We start from the raw sequence: 8495 nt of genomic DNA on the forward strand, positions 1-8495 counted from the left end.
GGCTGACCACTGCTCTGCTTTGGCTTGGCTTGGGCCATTGTTCGGTTGGGGAATGGCTGCGTCTGCCCAAAGTGTGGAATTTGCACTTCACGAGCATTCCTTCCATGCTGCAAATCCTGGCTTTCTCCTCTTGGCTTAGCTGGACTAGTGTATTGATATTTTGAGGATAAAATGCCACATCCTGCAACTATTCCCGTTTGGCATCCTGCAATAAGCCGGTGGCATTTACACAAGAGGAGTAAATCACTGCCTTGTCTGTTTGTTAATCGGGCAAGTCTGAGTTGTTAGCAGTGAACGCGGTAGTACTATAGGAGGAGTATCATGCCCTCCCTTGTTATGAGACGTCAACTCAACTCTGACTCAGGGCAAGCCTTTCCCCATCGGTTCTTCTTGGCCAGATTTTCTCCAGAGAAAGAATAGTCATTTGTCTCCTTCTGAGGCTGGTTTTCCACGACTGAGTAGGGATTTGAACCCAAAGTCCAGTCCAGCCATAAACCATATGGACTCTATTAGGGAAAAGGTGGTTCTTAGGTAAGGCTTGTTTTTTCCCCTGGGGATATTTGCCACTACCTGTCCTCTGGGCCAAAGGGTGGACCTACCCAAAGTCACCCAGACAGTTTCAGGGATTGTCTTGAGTGGAGATTCGAACCTTGTCTCCTGAAGTCCGGTCCGGCATGCAATCTGTTATATCCAACGGGCTCTCCTTAAGCCTTCAACATTGGACTCTAATTTATGGTGACACAACCCTAGGATTTTCTCGGCCGGAGGAGGGTTGCCATGCTTTCCCCTGAGCAGAGCGGTGTGGTACTTGCCAAAGGTCAGCCAGTGGGTTTCATTGTCGAGCAGGAATTGAACCCAGAGTCCTATTCCAATACCAACCCTTCAACTCCATTTGCTCTTTTGAGATCCGATCTGTGTCGTGACCTCATGGCATTGCTGCCTTCAGAGTAGCCAAAGAAGGGAAAGGAACCCAAATCCTTGGGGGTGCAGATGGAGCAGGGCCTGCAACGGTCTTGCTCTGGCCATACTGCAATCCTGCTCTGATTCAGCCCGAATGCAAAGCACCCTGGCTCCCTCCCTCGCAGTGGCTTCGGCGCAGGATGCAAAGGGAGGTAAACATCGGAGTAGTATCTCTTCCCAGGGCTCCCTCTTAGTGGCTGCAACCCAGGTATTGTTGACCATGCAGGGCCCAATCTGGAAACAGTAATAAAGATGTTATGATGGTGGGTTGGTGGGGAGAGCTGTGTCCACGTTCCAAAGACGTTTAACCACTGGCGCTACTTTAATCCTTTTTATGGCAGAATGAGGAGGGCAATCTGTAACCCCCTCCAGACAAACCTTCCAAGAAACCCCATGAGAGTTTCACCTTAGTGTTGCCATAAGTCGCAAAGGACTTGAAGGCACACCACAGAAACCACCGACTAAATCAGAGGCTGCTTCAGGGTGGTCCTAAACCTTGCAAGACGGCTTGATGTTTAAAAAAAATGGAATTGCCAAAAATGAGCAGGGGCCTTTCTTTTGAAAAAGAGTTTTTTCAAAATAAAATAATACAGATTGCTATATTAAATTGCAAATGGCAGCTATATTGCAGCACGTTAACAGAGGCATTCTCCTTCTTCTCTCGCTCATGTCACTGGTGATGGAGGGAGGCAAATTCAGTTACAGAGCTGGGGAAGTTACATTTATGGACTCAAACCCCCATAATCATCTTGACCATCTGTTATGATGCTGACATCCTGGGAGTTGTAGTACAGTAGCCTTCAGAGGACAGGGGCAGCTTGGATCTCGAGGAGAGTTACTCCTCTGTTGCTAATGGTATGAAATGTGATCAGGTGGGTTTACAACCTTGTTTCCAAGTCTCCACATAGACTCGCGCCGCATTTGCTTTTCCTCTGACCGTTTTTAACGACAATCAAACAACATCCCAAAGTAAATGTAGGCTGGACTCTTGCATCAGTGTTTTGTGCTTTTCTAAAAATTTTGCTGTTGTGAGGTTACCACATCTCTTTGGCTACTTCTTTCTCTCTCGCAGGTGGGGAGGAGGAAGGGACCAACGATGGCCTTGGCGGACAAGCGCAGTTGTGCCAACCCACGGAGGACATGGTTTTCTCCGCGAGATCGTGGAGCTGAACGTGGGCGGCCAGGTCTACATCACACGCGCACAGCAACCCTGGGCAGCATCCCGGGCCTCTTGCTCTGGGAGATGTTCACTAAGAAGAGCAGCCGGTCCTTGGCCGGGACAGCCGGGGCCGCTTCTTCGGGGACCGGACGGCTTTCCCTTCCGCTAAATCCTGGACTTCAGTGCGAGACCAGAGCTTGTCCTTCCAGAACACTTTCCCGAACGGGCCCGGCTCCAGCGGGAGGCGGAATACTTCAAGCTGCCGAGCTGGTCAAGTCCTTGGCCCCGAAGATCAGAAAGCAGAACTCATCGGGGACGAGCCTGCCAGAGCGACCTTGAGGCGCTCTCCCCAAGCCATGACATGGCTTCGAACCTGGCTGGCGGTGGGTCGGCCCTCGGGGCTCAAGCCAGGAGGCTCTGCGGCCCCCATGGTGGCAGGCAGCTCCGGCCAAGGACCTCCGGCGGTCGGGCTTCATCACCATTGGCTACCGGGGCTCCTACACCTTGGGCCGAGACAGCAAACGGACGCCCAGTTCCGCCGCGGGGCCCGGATATTGTGTGCGGCAAGGACCTCCCTGGCCAAAGAAGTCATTTGGTAGACCTTGAACGAGCGGACAGGGACCCCCCCGACCGGCAGCCAGAGGGTACACCTCCCGCCTATACCTCAAATTCCACTTCCTGGGAGCAGGCCTTTGACAACAATGCTGACGCAGGCTTCCCACCATGGGCTTGCACTCACGGGGCCCTGCGCCCATTTGCCACGAACAGACGGATGAAACGATCGGACCTCACACCGACTAGTTCTCTACGTGCATGACACTTTATAACCAAAAAAAACAACCAACCCCATCCTAGAACAAACCTTGCCCTGAAAGGCAAGTTTGCACGTCGACGATCTCTCTCTAGACACCCAGGCACCGTTGAACCCTTGAAAACTTGGGACATCCTCTCCTCCCTCGATTCCAACTGTGAACCTCCTTGGCTCTCCTGAACCAGATCGCCCCTTCTCCCAACAGTAGTGCTCGACTTTTCATATCGGATTTGGATGCGGGACGCTGTTGTGTGTGTCCTGTCGGGATCGGCTGGTTTCTTGGTGGCGGGGAGATTTCTGTCTGGGTTTGTTGTGGGGAGGGATAATTGCCAGTATTAAACAGCAATTGAAAACACTTTGGGGTGATGGGGATGGGAGGGCCAAACTTCATGATGTGCGCGTAGATCTAGTTGCTTTTGCCTGCGCGGGCCCCCGCCTTTGCTTGGCCTGCGCAAGGGATTTTGGTGGGACGGATCTGCTTGGTGGAGCTGCAGGAGTTGCCAAAAGAGCAAAAAGTTTAGAATTTCATCCCAGATATCTCCCAATGCCTCAGTTAAGCAGCTTCGTCGCACAGATTGCCAGGCAACGCCGACGAGCACATGCTTACTTCCGTTGGTTGTTGCCCCCCCCACTTCTCGCTCATTATGCAATGGGATCCCACCCATTCCACCTGAACTAAATCTCCCTGGTTTGGAAGGCCCATCGTCTGGATAGGTGGTCCTGATTGCACCAGACAGTCCAGTTTGGGCGGCCTGCTCTTTCTGTCAAGAATTTAGGTCGGCTGGTGTTGCATGTGGTCGAGTAAGAACCTTGGGTCCTGGGATCGGCAGTAGTGACATGTGGCTTTTACTGTCTGTGGGATGCTGAATTGCTTTGGGCCTTAGTAGGAAACATCCAAGGTTTGAAATGACACTCTCTCTCCCAAAAATAGTTCGAAAAATGTCTTATAGCTTCTTTAAGTCATACTAAACTGCAGAGAGGCTTCACATACAAACACACATCACACACCATCGAGACGGGAAGTATCAGCTGCAATTGTTGGTGGTGTAGTGAAAAGAATACTGACCTAAGTGTTGCCTGTGGCCGACACCATGAAAATGGGATTACGCCGAAAGATGGTGGGTATAACCAGCAGAGCCAGACCTGGCGAAATGAGCCAACTGCAACTTTGGACTCTGCTTTGGAAAGCGAAGGATTTGGGGTTTTCAAGGGTACATCATAGGATTGCATTCTCCTTTCTTGTGTCAGGCTCATTTGAAGAGGTTGGCCAGGAGAGAAGGGGGGCTCCTTAGCCGTTCAACCAACAAACACTTCTCCCTCGAGATTGGAGGCATTACTATTTGGGACTACTGTTGCACAGCTTCTGCAAGCTAATCGTGGTACATGCTATCCGCACTGCTGACCCAGATGAAAAGGCTGAAGGCCATGGGGGGAGGGAGGTTCATAGGTAGTCTTTTCCTCTGCAAAGACTGCAGTTCTATGTCTTAGGAGCGAACATGAAGATCTCACCTGGAAACCCTGTGAGGGCTGAGTTCCGGCCACTGAGAGAGCCAACGCTTTTGATGCCAGTCCAAGGGCAAATGGCAATCCTGTGTAGGAAAATCACTGCCTCTAATTCCAGGGCTCTGCATACCCTTCCTATCCCAAAGAAGGGAACCGCCAGCAGCAGAACACCATTAATGGGCTTAGCATTGTTCACCCAATCTTGATTGTATCATCTTATGGGGATGTCGGTGGAGAGGAGGAATCCATTTATTCGTGATCGTTGGCCCCCCAGATGTGAGTTTGGTTGGCCGTTTCCTGCGTTCATCCTTCTTTGGAACTATCAGCTATTTTAAGCTGGGGGAATTCAGACGTTTTTGGTACCCCTAAACAGCCGGTCTCCAGAGACCACATTCCATGTCACTAGGGCAGTCAATTCCAGTCCAGGTTCCAGTCCAAACCTAATAAAGAAAGCTATATAAACTGTTGCAAGCTTAGGGTTAAGTACACTGGCAATCTTATTAATAACCTCATTAGAGGCATCGTAAGGAAAAACGCTGTTGGGTGTGGGAGAGGTACACAAGTGTGTGTTTGTGTTGTTGTGTGTGTGTGGTGCTGTTGTGTGTGGGATCGAAGGGGCCACGACCCTCATGCCTGGCTATCTGTAATGCAGTGACCTTCAGGTCTTTCTGCGGCTTAGCAAATGAAAGAGATCTCTGGAGCTTGTTAGATCCTCCTTGGCTATAACCCCACTTCTCACTCGTGGCCATGTGCCTCTTGGGATGCCCTTGTGCAGACAGAAGGAAAGGAGCACCAGACCGCCAAGCCACCATCATGGCTTTCCCTGAGGGTTTTCACAATGGTCGAGTGCCGCTGAACATGGAAGGTCCTACACAATCATGATTGGGGAATGGATCAAAACGGGGTGGCGGCCCCCAGATTGAGGTTTTTGTAACGCAACAGGAAAACATCCTCCCTGGTGGCTCTTAAAAAGCCATCTTTGCTTTTTGTTCGGGGTGAAAGAGGATTTGGGGTCATGTAATTTTAACAGAGTGGGCCGCATAGCTCCGCATCCACGCAGGTGGGCTGTGGGGATGTACCGGGGTGGGTTTTAAGGGAACTGAGCGGCCCCCTTGGAGAGCCCTTCCCCTGAGGATGTAAGCATTAGCGCCTTTTTAGATAGTTATTCAACTGTAGAGTAGGAAGGAAAGGCCATACATCAGAGTGATGTAGAAGTCCCGGCGTTTCACAAAAGCTGGCTTGCGTTCTGCAGCAGTAACAACGTTCCTCCAGCTTAGGACACTTTTCTTTTTTTTGATTCACAAGAAGGGCAGGGAGGGTTTTAAAAAAAAACCAGTTTGCCCCCCAAACGTGGCAGCAACTTTTCAAACAGACTCTTTCTTATCTTATAGCAACCGCACTGTGGTATTTATGGGCCGGAGGGTGGGGGGATCCCCCGGGGGAGGGGGGATAGCGCTGGCCGGCTGATTGCTTTCGAAGCCTTGGGAGGACTCCCTGTACCAAGTAACGACAAAACTAGAGCCACGTTTCCTCTCGCTCTTAGCTTTTTCCCTCTTTGGGGGCGAGGAAAAATAAAACCCCTTCTGCCTCACCCCCACATTGTGGCTTTAGCAATCCTTGCATAAAATGTTTGCCGATCTTTGTGAGATGGAAACCACTGGACAGAAATGCTTTGCAGGAATGACTGGCATGCGACACCCCGTCCCTCGGCCTTGCAATATTTGCAGAATTGTGCTCTTCTCCTTCCAAAGTGGACCGAAAAGCTTGCATAAAACAAAGCTTGGGCAGATTCTGGAAGGCCCATAAGAAGCGTTCTGCCACTGCGCAAAAGTGTACATAATGTCTTCATTTTCAGGCTGCAGAGATGTTTGTTAAATGGAGCACAGAATGCCTCAGAGGAAGGAGATTTCGGCAAGAGAGGCCAGGTGAAGGACTGGATGGCTGGCAATAGAGAAGCCCTAGGAAGGTGGTGCCATTCAAAGCATTAGATGAGGGTGGGAAAAAACGCGATTAATATACTTAGGTGTTTCCCGCGTACCTTTTGGACCAAAGGAACTAACAAGTAACAAAGTTAATACAAGTTTTAACACGAAAAGAAAAAGCGTATTCATGAAGCAGCCTAATTGAAAAACGATCGACCAACGGAGGCAGTTCCTTCTTAAAAGCAACAGCAAGAGAAGCGACTAGGAGCTAAGTCTCTCCTTGGCCTCATTCCCACTTACAAAAAAAAAAAGCAGTTTGTGATCCGAATCAATGGATCATTCGACAACGGAGGGGTGGGTTTCACACTACATTGCCCGGGTGCATTTTCCCCTTCCAAAATAACCCACCGGTGGTTCAGATCACGAATGAATTGGTTCAATGGACCTGCTCCGCCAGAAGAAGGGTGGTTCTGCAGCGCTTGAACTGAATAAGACCTCCTGCATCAGACAAAAGTGTCCAGCCGCTGCCATAGGGAATGTGTGTCGGCAAAAGACGCTTCCCAGGCTCTGGCCCAGTGCTTCCTGTGCCCCTGAGGCACAACAGAGTGCCTTTCCTTTGATGATTTAACAATGATGGATTGCAAGCGGCCCCATCCTTCCCGCCAGAAAGAAGGGCGGGGGCAGGTGTTGCCAAGTTCATAGCTCTGTCCACCAAGAATCCAGAAGGTTGAAGGACAGGTCTGCTAGGCCATGGAGCCCAGGCATGGCGGGTGGAAGCGAGGGTGGGGTGGCCCCAAGATTTAATGGACAGGGTGGCAATTGCAATGGCTCCCATGAACAGGTCCAGGGGCCAATGCATGGGGTGCGATCTGGGGGGCAAGCTTTCCCGATCCGGACCCTTTCCTTTCAACCAAGGTAAAGCTGAGGGTTTATGTGTGGCCATTTTCCATTAGCAGACAGTCAAAGGCAACTCACAAACAAAAAAAAAAAAAAAAACAATGCACTCAATACTAGGGCACCATATATATTATATAATATATTATATATGATCAGGCAGTTGGTAAGGGGCGCCAACCAATTTTTTGTAAGCATTGGTAAAAGCGGGAAGTCCACTTGTCCGGTACCATTTTTCAGACACTTTGCAGAATGGGTGAGATATACTGGGGCAGAATGCACCAGATGCCTTTGGAGTGGCATCTCCCAATCAGCCTCAGCCATCTTCAGTAGTTATGGGAAGTGTGTCCAGCAACATTGGGAGAGAGTGGTCTGCTGTATTGACAAAAATACATCATTAGAAAAACTACAACCAATTCCGGCCTGGCAAAGTAAGCAAGCGTCTCATGCTGAAATGAATCATACTAAGCCAAACAAGTTTCCGTAAAGGCTGACTAATCGCCATCTCTTTCGTTTTCTCAGTTGCCACTTTGGGGAAGGCGGGGAGTCATGCATGCCAAAACCCTCCCAGCTTTTGGAAGAGGGCCTGGTTCACCCTAGCCGTCTCGAAGAAGCTTATTGGAGGCATTGACTTGAGATCCTGTTGGGTCTTATGCTCCATGGACATTTTTGTCTCATGCAGAGCCACCATACTCAGCAATAGTCGTGGAAAGGAGAGTTGAGCTTGAGGCACATAGGACTACACATGACATTGTGTTGTGGCACGAGCTTTACATGTTGCTATTCACAAAGGATTTGCAAAAATCAGGTGTAGGCGCCTCATGTAAAGACTGAAGTCAAGCAGCTTCCTTGTTTAGTCTCTTTGGCCACATCTTGTATTTCTCTGTTCCAGAGAGCAGCACATATGCACAAAACATCAGGAATAAACTCTTCCAGAACGGCAGCCACTAACCCAAACCCCACAAAAAACAATGCTTTGGTTAATTATTTGCAGGGCTTTGGGGGGGGAATGCTGCCCCTTATCCCCCCAGATATTTGATTAGCTTGGGACAGTGGTCCCCAAACCTTGGTCTCCAGCTGCTTGGAACTCCAGTTGCCAGAAGCCCCAGCCAGGTTTTGCCCACAGCAAGGATCTTGGAACTGAAGTCAAAACAACCCGGTGGAACCAAATTTGAGGACCACTGGTGTGGGAATAATAACACACAAGGATGTTTCGCAATCCATGGCCAGAAGAGAACACTGAATT

At 50.0% G+C, this 8495-nt stretch overlaps 1 pseudogene; it reads left to right on the forward strand.

Annotated features, from left to right (window-relative positions):
• Positions 1-499: 499 nt before the first annotated feature.
• LOC121936572 lies at positions 500-2936 on the forward strand (annotated as a pseudogene).
• Positions 2937-8495: the final 5559 nt, after the last annotated feature.

This window comes from Sceloporus undulatus, chromosome 7 (genome assembly GCF_019175285.1).
Source record: "Sceloporus undulatus isolate JIND9_A2432 ecotype Alabama chromosome 7, SceUnd_v1.1, whole genome shotgun sequence".
NCBI classification, from domain to species: Eukaryota; Metazoa; Chordata; class Lepidosauria; order Squamata; family Phrynosomatidae; genus Sceloporus; species Sceloporus undulatus.